Genomic DNA, 16,010 nt, shown 5'->3' on the forward strand with positions numbered 1-16,010 from the left:
ACCAGGTAGGAGAGAGGGTGGCTGGGTAGCGCCTCTCGCTCGCCGGCCCGCCGGAGCGGGGGCTCGCGCGACTGTTTTCCGGACGCCGGCCGCGGTTCGCGGGGGCTCTAGGTGGTCTGACGCTGCCGCGGGGTGAGATGGATCGGGCTGGACCCGGCGCAGCCGAAGCCGAGGACGCGGAACCTCGAATGCGACCCTCGCGGACCCCTAAACGAGAGGAGCTGCGCCCGGCCTCGTAAGACACCTCTTCTCCGGTGCTAGGTCGACCCCGACGCCGCTGGCCGCCGCCGCCGCCTTGCCGCTATCCCTCCGCACGTTTGGGGCCGGTGGCGACCCGCAGGACGGCCGACAACTCGCTCGTTTGGCGGGGCGATGCAAGGTTAGGCGAACTGGGCGGTAACTCGGGTTAGTCGAGGGGACTTCGCGGTGGACAGGGGGGTGCGAATCCGGCCGGGCGGCCCTTCGATGGAGCCTGGTGCAGGGACATTCAATGGGATGAGCCGCGCTCGCCGCGGAACCTTCGAGCGCCGCTACTCAGCAAGTAAACGAGAGGGAGCTGCGCCCGGCCTCGTAAGACGCCTCTTCTCCGGTGCGAGCGCCCCGACGCCGCTGGCCGCCGCCGCCGCCTTGCCGCTATCCCGCCGCGCGTTTGGGGAGGGAGGGCGACCCGTAGGACGGCCCGCCGACTACACGACCGTTTGGCAGAGCGAGTGCAAGGTTAGGCGAGCTGGGCGGTAACTCGGGTTAGTCTGGGGAGACTCGCGGTGGACAGGGGGGCGCGAATCCGGCCGGGCGGCCCCATCGATTAAGCATTGGTAGGGAGCCGAGGATGAGCCGTGCGAAGTGGCCTCGGAGGCGGTCCGTGGGGGACGACGGGGGGGGACGGGCGTCGGCCCTCCGGCCCGAGCAGAGAACGTTCGGTCACCCAAGCGGGAATCTGCGCCCCGGCCCGAGTCGGACTCGGTCGGTGCGGCCCGCTGAGGCCCTCAACTATTCCCGTACGCGGGGGTCGGGAGCTGCGGCGCTGCGCCGGCGACTTACCCGCGCGAGGCACGCACTGCGTGCGGCCAGGATGCGGAGTTGGATCGGCGCTGGTTGGGAACCCTCGGGGAACGAAGGCGGACGGCGGCCAGCCGGCGCCGACGAACCCGTCGGGGAGGGGGCTGGTGGCAGGCGCGATCGGCACTATTGCTGACTGCCGGGAGGGAAGCTGCGCCCCGGCCGAGTCAGACTCAGCCGTTGCGGCCCCCCCGAGCCCGCAGCGCGTAGCGCGGAAGCCATACGCCCCCCCGATGCGGAGCGACAGACGCCCCCGCGACCGCGGTTGGTCGGGAAGGCTTTTCGGATAGAGGTCGGACGGTGTGTGTGGACGGCTTCCCGTGGTGCCGCCGCTATCAAGCCGGAGGGTTTGAGAAACGACATTCGCGGAAGGACCGGCGCGGCCGGCGGACGCTCGCACGCGCGGCGCCCGACACTCAGCCGCTCGCTCGGCCTCCGTGGATCGTGGCTAGGTGGGATGGATGCCAAACCGGGTCGTCTCGGTCTCGCCGCAGTACGGTCGCGCCGGGGCCTGCGGGGCGGCGCGGGGAGCGCACGCTCACGCGGCGGCCGGGGCGCTAGAGTGCGACCCGCAGTGGGTAGGAACCGTCCACCCGACGTCGGACGAGCCGAGGCCGATGGAGGCCCTACCAAGGCGGGTCATGAGTGCCAGTCGGTCAGTTGGGTGAGGGGGTACTCGGAGGCCCGCCGGGAGCAGACGGGCGACCGGGGATGGGGGGCGTACGCGGGCGGGCGCCGGGAGAAGACGGCCCGTCCGGGGTCGAATCTCGGCCTGTGTTTTCGGAGCCGGCCGGGCATCACGCTCCCTCCTTGGATGGACAACATTCGTAGTTGACACTTTGTGTCATTTTATCCGAGCGGGCGGGCGCCTCGAGAGGCGGACCGTCCGGGGCGACTCTCGGCCTGTGTTTAAGGAGCCGGCCGGGCATCACGCTCCTTCCTTGGATGGACAACATTCGCAGTTGACACTTTGTGTCATTTTATCCGAGCAGACGGGCGCCGCGAGGCGGACCGTCCGGGGCGACTCTCGGCCTGTGTTTTCGGAGCCGGCCGGGCATCACGCTCCCTCCTTGGATGGACAACATTCGTAGTTGACACTTTGTGTCATTTTATCCGAGCAGACGGGCGCCGCGAGGCGACCGTCCGGGGCGACTCTCGGCCTGTGTTTAAGGAGCCGGCCGGGCATCACGCTCCTTCCTTGGATGGACAACATTCGTAGTTGACACTTTGTGTCATTTTATCCGAGCGGGCGGGCGCCGCGAGGCGGACCGTCCGGGGCGACTCTCGGCCTGTGTTTTCGGAGCCGGCCGGGCATCACGCTCCCTCCTTGGATGGACAACATTCGTAGTTGACACTTTGTGTCATTTTATCCGAGCGGGCGGGCGCCTCGAGAGGCGGACCGTCCGGGGCGACTCTCGGCCTGTGTTTTCGGAGCCGGCCGGGCATCACGCTCCCTCCTTGGATGGACAACATTCGTAGTTGACACTTTGTGTCATTTTATCCGAGCGGGCGGGCGCCTCGAGAGGCGGACCGTCCGGGGCGACTCTCGGCCTGTGTTTTCGGAGCCGGCCGGGCCTCACGCTCCCTCCTTGGATGGACAACATTCGTAGTTGACACTTTGTGTCATTTTATCCGAGCGGGCGGGCGCCGCGAGGCGGACCGTCCGGGGCGACTCTCGGCCTGTGTTTAAGGAGCCGGCCGGGCATCACGCTCCTTCCTTGGATGGACAACATTCGCAGTTGACACTTTGTGTCATTTTATCCGAGCAGACGGGCGCCGCGAGGCGGACCGTCCGGGGCGACTCTCGGCCTGTGTTTTCGGAGCCGGCCGGGCATCACGCTCCCTCCTTGGATGGACAACATTCGTAGTTGACACTTTGTGTCATTTTATCCGAGCAGACGGGCGCCGCGAGGCGACCGTCCGGGGCGACTCTCGGCCTGTGTTTAAGGAGCCGGCCGGGCATCACGCTCCTTCCTTGGATGGACAACATTCGTAGTTGACACTTTGTGTCATTTTATCCGAGCGGGCGGGCGCCGCGAGGCGGACCGTCCGGGGCGACTCTCGGCCTGTGTTTAAGGAGCCGGCCGGGCATCACGCTCCTTCCTTGGATGGACAACATTCGCAGTTGACACTTTGTGTCATTTTATCCGAGCAGACGGGCGCCGCGAGGCGGACCGTCCGGGGCGACTCTCGGCCTGTGTTTTCGGAGCCGGCCGGGCATCACGCTCCCTCCTTGGATGGACAACATTCGTAGTTGACACTTTGTGTCATTTTATCCGAGCAGACGGGCGCCGCGAGGCGGACCGTCCGGGGCGACTCTCGGCCTGTGTTTAAGGAGCCGGCCGGGCATCACGCTCCTTCCTTGGATGGACAACATTCGCAGTTGACACTTTGTGTCATTTTGTTCGGCCTGTGTTTAAGGAGGCGGCCGTCCTCCACTCGGTCCGTGTTTAAGGAGCGACACTCGCGCTCCGGTTCGGCCTGTATTTAGGGAGGCGGACGTCCTCCGCTTGGTCTGTGTTAAGGGCGACACTCGGTCCATGTTTGAGGAGCCTGGCCCTGACGCTCCTCTCCGGCCTGTGTTTAAGGAGGCGGCCGTCCTCCCCTTGGTCTGTGTTAAGGGCGACACTCGGTCCATGTTTGAGGAGCCTGGCCCTGACGCTCCTCTCCGGCCTGTGTTTAAGGAGGCGGCCGTCCTCCCCTTGGTCTGTGTTAAGGGCGACACTCTGTCCATGTTCGAGGAGCCTGGCCCTGACGCTCCTCTCCGGCCTGTGTTTAAGGAGGCGGCCGTCCTCCCCTTGGTCTGTGTTAAGGGCGACACTCGGTCCATGTTTGAGGAGCCTGGCCCTGACGCTCCTCTCCGGCCTGTGTTTAAGGAGGCGGCCGTCCTCCCCTTGGTCTGTGTTAAGGGCGACACTCTGTCCATGTTTGAGGAGCCTGGCCCTGACGCTCCTCTCCGGCCTGTGTTTAAGGAGGCGGCCGTCCTCCCCTTGGTCTGTGTTAAGGGCGACACTCGGTCCATGTTTGAGGAGCCTGGCCCTGACGCTCCTCTCCGGCCTGTGTTTAAGGAGGCGGCCGTCCTCCCCTTGGTCTGTGTTAAGGGCGACACTCGGTCCATGTTTAAGGAGCCTGGCCCTGACGCTCCTCTCCGGCCTGTGTTTAAGGAGGCGGCCGTCCTCCCCTTGGTCTGTGTTAAGGGCGACACTCGGTCCGTGTTTAAGGAGCGGCCCTCGCGCTCCGGTTCGGCCTGTATTTAGGGAGGCGGCCGTCCTCCGCTTGGTCTGTGTTAAGGGCGACACTCGGTCCGTGTTTAAGGAGCCGGCCCTGACGCTCCTCTTCGGCCTGTGTTTAAGGAGGCGGCCGTCCTCCACTTCCTTCCATGCACCACCACATTCGCAGTTGACACTTTGCCATTTTTTCAGAGAGGTGACACTTAGTCGTTTTTTCGAAAGTTGACACTTAGTCGTTTTTTCGAAAGTTGACACTTTGCCGTTTTTTCAGAGAGGCGACACTTAGTCGTTTTTTCGAAAGTTGACACTTAGCCGTTTTTTCGAAAGTTGACACTTAGCCGTTTTTTCGAAAGTTGACACTTAGCCGTTTTTTCGAAAGTTGACACTTAGTCACTTTTTCGCCACAGTGACACCTCCAGCGCGTGCCACGGCGCTTTTCAGGTCTTCTATCCGACCTTGTGCTGTCGAGGACGGCGTGTCCGACGCCGTGGGGAGACCAGCACCATCTCCTCCATACTCGTAAACGGGGTGCTTTGGAAAACGGGGGGAAAGTCGATGAGTACACTGACTACTGGGACCATTTCATTGTACTCTGGCGCACCTGAAGACCAAAAAAGGTACTGCACCTTAGCCCGGGTACCTCACCCCCTGGTACCTCGAGGAGAACTTAGAAAAATTTCGACAAATTTTTGGTGAGCTCCAGGGAGAGAGGCTGATTTTTCGCTTTTTGAGGCCGACCGCCGAACCGGCGCGGGGCGGACTCACAAGCCCCCCAGAGCCGTGGGCACTTAGTCGTTTTTTCAGAGAGGCGACACTTAGTCGTTTTTTCAGAGGCGACACTTAGTCGTTTTTTCGAAAGTTGACACTTAGCCGTTTTTTCGAAAGTCGACACTTAGCCGTTTTTTTGGAAAGTTGACACTTAGTCGTTTTTTCGAAAGTTGACACTTAGTCGTTTTTTCGCCACAATTGGCTCTGAGCTCCAGGGGGAGAGCCTGGTTTTGCCTTATTTCAGGCCGGCTGGGGAACCGGCGCGGGTCGGATGCACGAGCCCGGCAGAGCCGTGGGCACTTAGAAAATTTTCGCCGATTAAGCTGGGACCTCCAGGCGGAGACCGGCATTCCTCGTCCTCGGGGTTCGACCCAGGAACCGGCGCTGGGCAGACGCCGTAGCCACGCAGAGCCGTGGGCACTTAGAAAATATTCGCCAAGTTGGCTCTGAGCTCCAGGCGGAGAGGCTGGTTTTGCCTTATTTCAGGCCGGCTGGGGAACCGGCGCGGGTCGGATGCACGAGCCCGCAGAGCCGTGGGCACTTTGCCATTTTCTCAGAGTCGACACTTAGTCGTTTTTTCAGAGAGGCGACACTCTGTCGTTTTTTCGAAAGTTGACACTTTGCCGTTTTTTCAGAGAGGCGACACTTAGCCGTTTTTTCGAAAGTTGACACTTAGCCGTTTTTTCGAAAGTCGACACTTAGCCGTTTTTTCAGAGATGTGACACTTTGCCGTTTTTTCGAAAGTCGACACTTAGCCGTTTTTTCAGAGATGTGACACTTAGAAACTTTTTGCCAAGTTGGCTGTGAGCTGCAGGAGGAGACCGTTATTTTTCGTCATTCGAGGCCGACTGCGGAACCGGCGCTGGGCGGACGCCAAAGCTCGGCAGGGCCGTGGGCACTTAGAAACTTTTTGCCAAGTTGGCTGTGAGCTCCAGGAGGAGACCGTTATTTTTCGTCATTCGAGGCCGACTGCGGAACCGGCGCTGGGCGGACGCCAAAGCTCGGCAGGGCCGTGGGCACTTAGAAACTTTTTGCCAAGTTGGCTGTGAGCTCCAGGAGGAGACCGTTATTTTTCGTCATTCGAGGCCGACTGCGGAACCGGCGCTGGGCGGACGCCAAAGCTCGGCAGGGCCGTGGGCACTTAGAAACTTTTTGCCAAGTTGGCTGTGAGCTCCAGGAGGAGACCGTTATTTTTCGTCATTCGAGGCCGACTGCGGAACCGGCGCTGGGCGGACGCCAAAGCTCGGCAGGGCCGTGGGCACTTAGAAACTTTTTGCCAAGTTGGCTGTGAGCTCCAGGAGGAGACCGTTATTTTTCGTCATTCTAGGCCGACTGCGGAACCGGCGCTGGGCGGACGCCAAAGCTCGGCAGGGCCGTGGGCACTTAGAAACTTTTTGCCAAGTTGGCTGTGAGCTCCAGGAGGAGACCGTTATTTTTCGTCATTCTAGGCCGACTGCGGAACCGGCGCTGGGCGGACGCCAAAGCTCGGCAGGGCCGTGGGCACTTAGAAACTTTTTGCCAAGTTGGCTGTGAGCTCCAGGAGGAGACCGTTATTTTTCGTCATTCGAGGCCGACTGCGGAACCGGCGCTGGGCGGACGCCAAAGCTCGGCAGGGCCGTGGGCACTTAGAAACTTTTTGCCAAGTTGGCTGTGAGCTCCAGGAGGAGACCGTTATTTTTCGTCATTGGAGGCCGACTGCGGAACCGGCGCTGGGCGGACGCCAAAGCTCGGCAGGGCCGTGGGCACTTAGAAACTTTTTGCCAAGTTGGCTGTGAGCTCCAGGAGGAGACCGTTATTTTTCGTCATTCTAGGCCGGCTGCAGAACCGGCGCGGGTCGGATGCACGAGCCCGCAGAGCCGTGGGCACTTTGCCACTTTTTCGCCACAATTGGCTGTGAGCTCCAGGAGGAGACCGTTATTTTTCGTCATTCTAGGCCGGTTGCAGAACCGGCGCGGCTCGGATGCACGAGCCCGCAGAGCCGTGGGCACTTAGAAAATTTTCAGAGAGGCGACACTTTGCCATTTTTTCAGAGAGGTGACACTTAGTCGTTTTTTCGAAAGTTGACACTTAGCCGTTTTTTCGAAAGTTGACACTTAGTCGTTTTTTCGAAAGTTGACACTTAGTCGTTTTTTCGCCAAAGTGCCCACCTCCAGCGCGTGCCACGGCGCTTTCCAGGTCTTCTATCCGACCTTGTGCTGTCGAGGACGGCGTGTCCGACGCCGTGGGGAGACCAGCACCATCTCCTCCATACTCGTAAACGAGGTGCTTTGGAAAACGGGGGGAAAGTCGATGAGTACACTGACTACTGGGACCATTTCATTGTACTCTGGCGCACCTGAAGACCAAAAAAGGTACTGCACCTTAGCCCGGGTACCTCACCCCCTGGTACCTCGAGGAGAACTTAGAAAAATTTCGACAAATTTTTGGTGAGCTCCAGGGAGAGAGGCTGATTTTTTGCTTTTTGAGGCCGACCGCCGAACCGGCGCGGGGCGGACTCACAAGCCCCGCAGAGCCGTGGGCACTTAGTCGTTTTTTCGAAAGTTGACACTTAGCCGTTTTTTCGAAAGTTGACACTTAGCCGTTTTTTCGAAAGTCGACACTTAGCCGTTTTTTCGAAAGTTGACACTTAGTCGTTTTTTCGCCGATTTTGCTGGGACCTCCAGGCGAGGACCGGCGTTTTTCGTCTTCCGGGTCCGACCCGGGAACCAGCGCCGAGCGGACACATTCGCTCGCTAGTGCCGTTGGCACTTAGAAAATTTTTCGTTTGTCATGAGCTCCGGGCGGAGACCGGCGTTTTTCGTCTTCCGGGTTCGACCCGGGAACCAGCGCCGAGCGGACACATTCGCTCGCTAGTGCCGTTGGCACTTAGAAAATTTTTCGTTTGTCATGAGCTCCGGGCGGAGACCGGCGTTTTTCGTCTTCCGGGTCCGACCCGGGAACCAGCGCCGAGCGGACACATTCGCTCGCTAGTGCCGTTGGCACTTAGAAAATTTTTCGTTTGTCATGAGCTCCGGGCGGAGACCGGCGTTTTTCGTCTTCCGGGTTCGACCCGGGAACCAGCGCCGAGCGGACACATTCGCTCGCTAGTGCCGTTGGCACTTAGAAAATTTTTCGTTTGTCATGAGCTCCGGGCGGAGACCGGCGTTTTTCGTCTTCCGGGTTCGACCCGGGAACCAGCGCCGAGCGGACACATTCGCTCGCTAGTGCCGTTGGCACTTAGAAAATTTTTCGTTTGTCATGAGCTCCGGGCGGAGAGCGGCGTTTTTCGTCTTCCGGGTTCGACCCGGGAACCAGCGCCGAGCGGACACATTCGCTCGCTAGTGCCGTTGGCACTTAGAAAATTTTTCGTTTGTCATGAGCTCCGGGCGGAGAGCGGCGTTTTTCGTCTTCCGGGTTCGACCCGGGAACCAGCGCCGAGCGGACACATTCGCTCGCTAGTGCCGTTGGCACTTAGAAAATTTTTCGTTTGTCATGAGCTCCGGGCGGAGACCGGCGTTTTTCGTCTTCCGGGTTCGACCCGGGAACCAGCGCCGAGCGGACACATTCGCTCGCTAGTGCCGTTGGCACTTAGAAAATTTTTCGTTTGTCATGAGCTCCGGGCGGAGACCGGCGTTTTTCGTCTTCCGGGTTCGACCCGGGAACCAGCGCCGAGCGGACACATTCGCTCGCTAGTGCCGTTGGCACTTAGAAAATTTTTCGTTTGTCATGAGCTCCGGGCGGAGACCGGCGTTCTTCGTCTTCCGGGTTCGACCCGGGAACCAGCGCCGAGCGGACACATTCGCTCGCTAGTGCCGTTGGCACTTAGAAAATTTTTCGTTTGTCATGAGCTCCGGGCGGAGACCGGCATTTTTCGTCTTCCGGGTTCGACCCGGGAACCAGCGCCGAGCGGACACATTCGCTCGCTAGTGCCGTTGGCACTTAGAAAATTTTTCGTTTGTCATGAGCTCCGGGCGGAGACCGGCGTTTTTCGTCTTCCGGGTTCGACCCGGGAACCAGCGCCGAGCGGACACATTCGCTCGCTAGTGCCGTTGGCACTTAGAAAATTTTTCGTTTGTCATGAGCTCCGGGCGGAGACCGGCATTTTTCGTCATTCGAGGCCGACGGGGGAACCAGCCGGAGCGGACACGTTTGCTCGGAAGAGCCGTTGGCACTTAGAAAAAATTCCGTGTCTCGTGAGCTCCAGGGGGGACAGGCTGGTTTTATTCATCCGTAGCCGACATGGGAACCAGCGCGGAGCGGATTGGTGTTGCGCTGCCATATACCTCATCTCTCTCAGGAGTCCCCCCCTTATACGTGCCGATGGTGTTTTGGAAAACGGGGGGTAACTGGATGAGTACACTGACTAGGGGGACCAGTACACTAGCGAGTGGGACCAGTACACTGACTAGTGGGACCAACACACTATGAGCGCCTGGTACCTAAAATGGAAGTATAGAGGCCGAATTTCGGGCAAGATCACGCCGGGTTAGGCTTCCAGGACCTCGGCTAAGCAATTTTAACGGGTCGCCCGGTTCTTTTTTGATCCAGCCCGGTTCTTTTTTTTATCCAGCCCGGTTCTTTTTACACTTCCAGCTGGAGCTCGGGAGCGGCTTTTTGCACAAGAACACGCCGTGTTAGGCTTCCAGGACCTCGGCTAAGCAATTTTAACGGGTCGCCCGGTTCTTTTTTTTTATCCAGCCCGGTTCTTTTTTTATCCAGCCCGGTTCTTTTTACACTTCCAGCTGGAGCTCGGGAGCGGCTTTTTGCACAAGAACACGCCGTGTTAGGCTTCCAGGACCTCGGCTAAGCAATTTTAACGGGTCGCCCGGTTCTTTTTTTTATCCAGCCCGGTTCTTTTTTTATCCAGCCCGGTTCTTTTTACACTTCCAGCTGGAGCTCGGGAGCGGCTTTTTGCACAAGATCACGCCGTGTTAGGCTTCCAGGACCTCGGCTAAGCAATTTTAACGGGTCGCCCGGTTCTTTTTTGATCCAGCCCGGTTCTTTTTTTTATCCAGCCTGGTTCTTTTTACACTTCCAGCTGGAGCTCGGGAGCGGCTTTTTGCACAAGAACACGCCGTGTTAGGCTTCCAGGACCTCGGCTAAGCAATTTTAACGGGTCGCCCGGTTCTTTTTTGATCCAGCCCGGTTCTTTTTTTTATCCAGCCTGGTTCTTTTTACACTTCCAGCTGGAGCTCGGGAGCGGCTTTTTGCACAAGATCACGCCGTGTTAGGCTTCCAGGACCTCGGCTAAGCAATTTTAACGGGTCGCCCGGTTCTTTTTTGATCCAGCCCGGTTCTTTTTTTTATCCAGCCCGGTTCTTTTTACACTTCCAGCTGGAGCTCGGGAGCGGCTTTTTGCACAAGATCACGCCGTGTTAGGCTTCCAGGACCTCGGCTAAGCAATTTTAACGGGTCGCCCGGTTCTTTTTTGATCCAGCCCGGTTCTTTTTTTTATCCAGCCTGGTTCTTTTTACACTTCCAGCTGGAGCTCGGGAGCGGCTTTTTGCACAAGATCACGCCGTGTTAGGCTTCCAGGACCTCGGCTAAGCAATTTTAACGGGTCGCCCGGTTCTTTTTTGATCCAGCCCGGTTCTTTTTTTATCCAGCCCGGTTCTTTTTACACTTCCAGCTGGAGCTCGGGAGCGGCTTTTTGCACAAGATCACGCCGTGTTAGGCTTCCAGGACCTCGGCTAAGCAATTTTAACGGGTCGCCCGGTTCTTTTTTGATCCAGCCCGGTTCTTTTTTTTATCCAGCCCGGTTCTTTTTACACTTCCAGCTGGAGCTCGGGAGCGGCTTTTTGCACAAGATCACGCCGTGTTAGGCTTCCAGGACCTCGGCGAAGCAATTTTTAACGGGTCGCCCGGTTCTTTTTTGATCCAGCCCGGTTCTTTTTTTATCCAGCCCGGTTCTTTTTACACTTCCAGCTGGAGCTCGGGAGCGGCTTTTTGCACAAGATCACGCCGGGTTAGGCTTCCAGGACCTCGGCTAAGCAATTTTAACGGGTCGCCCGGTTCTTTTTTGATCCAGCCCGGTTCTTTTTTTATCCAGCCCGGTTCTTTTTACACTTCCAGCTGGAGCTCGGGAGCGGCTTTTTGCACAAGATCACGCCGTGTTAGGCTTCCAGGACCTCGGCTAAGCAATTTTAACGGGTCGCCCGGTTCTTTTTTTGATCCAGCCCGGTTCTTTTTTTATCCAGCCCGGTTCTTTTTACACTTCCAGCTGGAGCTCGGCAGCGGCTTTTTGCACAAGATCACGCCGTGTTAGGCTTCCAGGACCTCGGCTAAGCAATTTTAACGGGTCGCCCGGTTCTTTTTTTGATCCAGCCCGGTTCTTTTTTTTATCCAGCCCGGTTCTTTTTACACTTCCAGCTGGAGCTCGGGAGCGGCTTTTTGCACAAGATCACGCCGTGTTAGGCTTCCAGGACCTCGGCTCAGCAATTTTAACGGGTCGCCCGGTTCTTTTTTGATCCAGCCCGGTTCTTTTTTTTATCCAGCCTGGTTCTTTTTACACTTCCAGCTGGAGCTCGGGAGCGGCTTTTTGCACAACAACACGCCGTGTTAGGCTTCCAGGACCTCGGCTAAGCAATTTTAACGGGTCGCCCGGTTCTTTTTTGATCCAGCCCGGTTCTTTTTTTATCCAGCCCGGTTCTTTTTACACTTCCAGCTGGAGCTCGGGAGCGGCTTTTTGCACAAGAACACGCCGTGTTAGGCTTCCAGGACCTCGGCTAAGAAATTTTAACGGGTCGCCCGGTTCTTTTTTTGATCCAGCCCGGTTCTTTTTTTATCCAGCCCGGTTCTTTTTACACTTCCAGCTGGAGCTCGGGAGCGGCTTTTTGCACAAGATCACGCCGTGTTAGGCTTCCAGGACCTCGGCTCAGCAATTTTAACGGGTCGCCCGGTTCTTTTTTGATCCAGCCCGGTTCTTTTTTTATCCAGCCCGGTTCTTTTTACACTTCCAGCTGGAGCTCGGGAGCGGCTTTTTGCACAAGATCACGCCGTGTTAGGCTTCCAGGACCTCGGCTAAGCAATTTTAACGGGTCCCCCGGTTCTTTTTTGATCCAGCCCGGTTCTTTTTTTATCCAGCCCGGTTCTTTTTACACTTCCAGCTGGAGCTCGGGAGCGGCTTTTTGCACAAGATCACGCCGTGTTAGGCTTCCAGGACCTCGGCTAAGCAATTTTAACGGGTCGCCCGGTTCTTTTTTGATCCAGCCCGGTTCTTTTTTTATCCAGCCCGGTTCTTTTTACACTTCCAGCTGGAGCTCGGGAGCGGCTTTTTGCACAAGATCACGCCGTGTTAGGCTTCCAGGACCTCGGCTAAGCAATTTTAACGGGTCGCCCGGTTCTTTTTTTGATCCAGCCCGGTTCTTTTTTTATCCAGCCCGGTTCTTTTTACACTTCCAGCTGGAGCTCGGCAGCGGCTTTTTGCACAAGATCACGCCGTGTTAGGCTTCCAGGACCTCGGCTAAGCAATTTTAACGGGTCGCCCGGTTCTTTTTTTGATCCAGCCCGGTTCTTTTTTTTATCCAGCCCGGTTCTTTTTACACTTCCAGCTGGAGCTCGGGAGCGGCTTTTTGCACAAGATCACGCCGTGTTAGGCTTCCAGGACCTCGGCTCAGCAATTTTAACGGGTCGCCCGGTTCTTTTTTGATCCAGCCCGGTTCTTTTTTTTATCCAGCCTGGTTCTTTTTACACTTCCAGCTGGAGCTCGGGAGCGGCTTTTTGCACAACAACACGCCGTGTTAGGCTTCCAGGACCTCGGCTAAGCAATTTTAACGGGTCGCCCGGTTCTTTTTTGATCCAGCCCGGTTCTTTTTTTATCCAGCCCGGTTCTTTTTACACTTCCAGCTGGAGCTCGGGAGCGGCTTTTTGCACAAGAACACGCCGTGTTAGGCTTCCAGGACCTCGGCTAAGAAATTTTAACGGGTCGCCCGGTTCTTTTTTTGATCCAGCCCGGTTCTTTTTTTATCCAGCCCGGTTCTTTTTACACTTCCAGCTGGAGCTCGGGAGCGGCTTTTTGCACAAGATCACGCCGTGTTAGGCTTCCAGGACCTCGGCTCAGCAATTTTAACGGGTCGCCCGGTTCTTTTTTGATCCAGCCCGGTTCTTTTTTTATCCAGCCCGGTTCTTTTTACACTTCCAGCTGGAGCTCGGGAGCGGCTTTTTGCACAAGATCACGCCGTGTTAGGCTTCCAGGACCTCGGCTAAGCAATTTTAACGGGTCGCCCGGTTCTTTTTTTGATCCAGCCCGGTTCTTTTTTTTTATCCAGCCTGGTTCTTTTTACACTTCCAGCTGGAGCTCGGGAGCGGCTTTTTGCACAAGATCACGCCGTGTTAGGCTTCCAGGACCTCGGCTAAGCAATTTTAACGGGTCGCCCGGTTCTTTTTTGATCCAGCCCGGTTCTTTTTCCACTTCCAGCTGGAGCTCAGCAGCGGCTTTTTGCACAAGATCACGCCGGGTTAGGCTTCCAGGACCTCGGCTAAGCACTTCTAACGGGTCGCCCGGTTCTTTTTTTGAACCAGCCCGGTTCTTTTTCCACTTCCAGCTGGAGCTCAGCAGCGGCTTTTTGCACAAGATCACGCCGGGTTAGGGTTCCAGGACCTCGGCTAAGCAATTTTAACGGGCCCCCCGGTTCTTTTTTTGATCCAGCCCGGTTCTTTTTACACTTCCAGCTGGAGCTCAGCAGCGGCTTTTTGCACAAGATCACGCCGGGTTAGGCTTCCAGGACCTCGGCTAAGCACTTCTAACGGGCCCTGGTCCACCCCTGCCAGCGCATTTCAAAACTTGGCATTAATTTCGACCTAAGAGACGAAGTCTGATTTTTTTCTACCACTTGGGCGGCCTTTTTGCACCCAGAACACCCGCACCGGCACCATAAATTCGAAGGGTGCCGAGTGCGTCGGCGCAGATTCTGCGACGGAGTGACACTTCCCTCTTGTGGACATTCGGCGGTAGGTGAAATGCGCACTCGGTCTTCTCTTTTCTTTTCCTTCCAGTGAAACTTTGGCAACATTCTGCGAGCTGCTGGCTTCCAGAACCTCGGCCAAGCAGGTGGAGGATTTTTTTCCACTTCCAGCTGGAGGTGAGGAGGGACTTTTTGGGCAAGATCACGCCGACTTAGCAAGCAAGGTGGAAGTGCCAGCATGCAGTGGCTGGAAGTGTGGATGTGGAGCTCCAGCACCCTCCCTGCCTATGGAAGTGTGGAGCTCCAGCACCCTCCCTGCCTATGGAAGTGTGGAGCTCCAGCACCCTCCCTGCCTATGGAAGTGTGGAGCTCCAGCACCCTCCCTGCCTATGGAAGTGTGGAGCTCCAGCACCCTCCCTGCCTATGGAAGTGTGGAGCTCCAGCACCCTCCCTGCCTATGGAAGTGTGGAGCTCCAGCACCCTCCCTGCCTATGGAAGTGTGGAGCTCCAGCACCCTCCCTGCCTATGGAAGTGTGGAGCTCCAGCACCCTCCCTGCCTATGGAAGTGTGGAGCTCCAGCACCCTCCCTGCCTATGGAAGTGTGGAGCTCCAGCACCCTCCCTGCCTATGGAAGTGTGGAGCTCCAGCACCCTCCCTGCCTATGGAAGTGTGGAGCTCCAGCACCCTCCCTGCCTATGGAAGTGTGGAGCTCCAGCACCCTCCCTGCCTATGGAAGTGTGGAGCTCCAGCACCCTCCCTGCCTATGGAAGTGTGGAGCTCCAGCACCCTCCCTGCCTATGGAAGTGTGGAGCTCCAGCACCCTCCCTGCCTATGGAAGTGTGGAGCTCCAGCACCCTCCCTGCCTATGGAAGTGTGGAGCTCCAGCACCCTCCCTGCCTATGGAAGTGTGGAGCTCCAGCACCCTCCCTGCCTATGGAAGTGTGGAGCTCCAGCACCCTCCCTGCCTATGGAAGTGTGGAGCTCCAGCACCCTCCCTGCCTATGGAAGTGTGGAGCTCCAGCACCCTCCCTGCCTATGGAAGTGTGGAGCTCCAGCACCCTCCCTGCCTATGGAAGTGTGGAGCTCCAGCACCCTCCCTGCCTATGGAAGAGCCACCTCCGCGGGCATGCTGCTCAACCACGCCGGCCCAGAGTTCCAGCCGCTCGGCTACACTCTCTCACAAGCCCCGCCTGGAGCTCCCCAGCCCACCCCTGGTACCTCAACTACCGAGGCCAGCCGCTCGACCAGGCCGGCCCAGAGTTCCAGCCGCTCGGCTTCACTCTCTCACAAGCCCCGCCTGGAGCTCCCCAGCCCGCCCCTGGTACCTCAACTACCGAGGCCAGCCGCTCGACCACGCCGGCGCAGAGTTCCAGCCGCTCGGATAAGCTCTGCCACTCTCCCGCTAAGCAGCCACCGGTAACGGGGAAATGTCGCCGCCTTGTGGACACGCCCTTGTAAATGAATGGGCTTTCGCACTTAGTGCAATTTTCGCCAGCTCCGTGGCTGCAAGTATGGAGCTCTGGAGCTATGGAGCTATGGAGCCACCAGCCAGCACCCTCCGTGGCTCAACCACGCCGGCCCAGAGTTCCAGCCGCTCGGCTTCACTCTCTCACAAGCCCCGCCTGGAGCTCCCCAGCCCGCCCCTGGTACCTCAACTACCGAGGCCAGCCGCTCGACCAGGCCGGCCCAGAGTTCCAGCCGCTCGGCTTCACTCTCTCACAAGACCCGCCTGGAGCTCCCCGGCCCACCCCTGGTACCTCAACTACCGAGGCCAGCCGTTCGACCACGCCGGCGCAGAGTTCCAGCCGCTCGGATAAGCTCTGTCACTCTCCTGCCGCGCAGCCACCGGTAACGGGGAAATGTCGCCGCCTTGTGGACACGCCCTTGTAAATGAATGGGCTTTCGCACTTAGTGCAATTTTCGCCAACTCTCTGACTGGAGCTATGGAAGTATGGAGCTATGGAGCCACCAGCCACCCAGGCTGGAGCTATGGAGCTCTGGTGCTATGGAGCTCTGGTGCTATGGAGCTATGGAGCTCTGGAGCTCTGGTGCTATGGAGCTATGGAGCTCT

General features: G+C 58.0%; 1 non-coding gene across 1 annotated transcript in view; it reads right to left on the bottom strand.

Annotated features, from left to right (window-relative positions):
- LOC147038641 (18S ribosomal RNA) overlaps positions 1-8 on the bottom strand; it is a 1,907-nt gene extending 1,899 nt beyond the window's left edge. The window contains exon 1 of the ribosomal RNA XR_015063792.1: positions 1-8. This exon is cut by the window's left edge and continues 1,899 nt beyond it. This is a non-coding gene — a ribosomal RNA (18S ribosomal RNA).
- Between the last annotated feature and the right edge of the window lie 16,002 nt (positions 9-16,010).

This window comes from Syngnathus leptorhynchus, unplaced genomic scaffold (assembly GCF_054491065.1).
Source record: "Syngnathus leptorhynchus isolate UIUO unplaced genomic scaffold, UIUO_Slep HiC_scaffold_46, whole genome shotgun sequence".
Taxonomy (NCBI): domain Eukaryota; kingdom Metazoa; phylum Chordata; class Actinopteri; order Syngnathiformes; family Syngnathidae; genus Syngnathus; species Syngnathus leptorhynchus.